The sequence below is a fragment of the Phoca vitulina genome, unplaced genomic scaffold (assembly GCF_004348235.1).
Source record: "Phoca vitulina isolate PV1807 unplaced genomic scaffold, GSC_HSeal_1.0 scaffold1, whole genome shotgun sequence".
Lineage (NCBI taxonomy): Eukaryota > Metazoa > Chordata > Mammalia > Carnivora > Phocidae > Phoca > Phoca vitulina.
The window spans coordinates 18,084,288-18,085,634 of record NW_022589704.1 but is presented as its reverse complement, the minus strand read 5'-3'; positions in this window follow the sequence as shown (position 1 = coordinate 18,085,634).

Here is a 1,347-nt window from a genome sequence, read left to right as displayed (position 1 = left end):
GTGGCAGAGTGGGAGCACGCAGGGCTGGGTCCTGGTGGTGTCTTTGGAGTTCCTGGGTCCAGCTGTGCCTGCAGGCAGGTGCCTCTGGGACTTCAGGTTATGTTAACTAAAGGAGACTCCTTCCTGTTTTTTTTTTTTTCTTTTAGCTTAAGCTAATTTGAATCAAACAGTGAGCCATGGAAAGGGTCCTAACTGCATAAATTCCCACCCTGACTTGAGCAAGCCTGACTTGGGATTTGATTTTTGCACCTGAAAATGAACATAGCAGGAGGAGTGGCACCTACAGGTTTGTGTAGAGAGGCCCTGGGAGGAAGGCTTGGGCAAGGAGCCTTGGAGGCTCAAGTCAGGCTGCCTTTGAGTCCAGAAGCTGGGCTCTGGCTGAGTCTGCTGTGTGGTTTTGGGGTGACTCTCATCTACGGAGCATTTACATGATAGGTGCTGAGCCAAGTGCCTAATGATGGTCTCTGCTGCTCACGGGGGTCCTGGGAAGGGAGTGGCATCTTGTTATAGGAAATAGGCTTAGAGGAGTTAAATGACTTGTTCAAGGTCACATCAGTAAAGGGAGGAGCCCTGATGCATCCAGGCTCATGTGACTTCACAGCCAGGGCAGTCTGCAAACCAGGGAGCCTCACTGCCTCCCCTTCCCTGTCTCTGATGGGCCTCTGAGCCCTGCCCCACTCACGGAGGGAGCCTGGCCCACCCAGCCCTTCATAATCCTCCACTTGTCCAGGATGGGCAAGCCGGATGGACCGTATGTATCTGAAGTAGTGAGATATTAGGTGATGGATTAATTCGTGGGTGATTTTCACTCCTTCCCTCTGAACTGTAGAGAACAAAGATGCCAATCTTAAGGTGTTAAGTTGAAGGACTAAGGGTAGGAAGAGATTTGAAAGGACCATAAAGGGAAATCAAGAGTTCTGCAATGGGGAGGGGGAGAGTTTTTAGAGAAGGGCATTAGGGGCAGTGTAGGAACAATTCCCCTTAACACTGGGGGCTCTCAGGGTGGAGGGTCCCTGGGCCGAGCTCCATGTTTGGAATTAGGGAGGACAGTGACCTGTCAGATGCTCCCTACACCACCAGAGCACATGGAGACAGCCTTTTGGAAGCACTTGGCAGGTTAGTTGCCCAGATTTCTCTTGAATGGAGAAAGGAGGGGGTCCAGAGGATCCTGCGGGTGCCTGGCATGCAAGGAAGTCACCTGAGAGCATGTTAGAGAGCTTGCCAATTGGTCGTTGGAGGAATGCAGCAGGAAGATGGTATAATAAGCCCAGCCCCCAAATGGGGATGTGATCAAGTTAGACTTGAATCGATTGAATTGAAATCATTGATGAGGCTGAGTTGATTTGA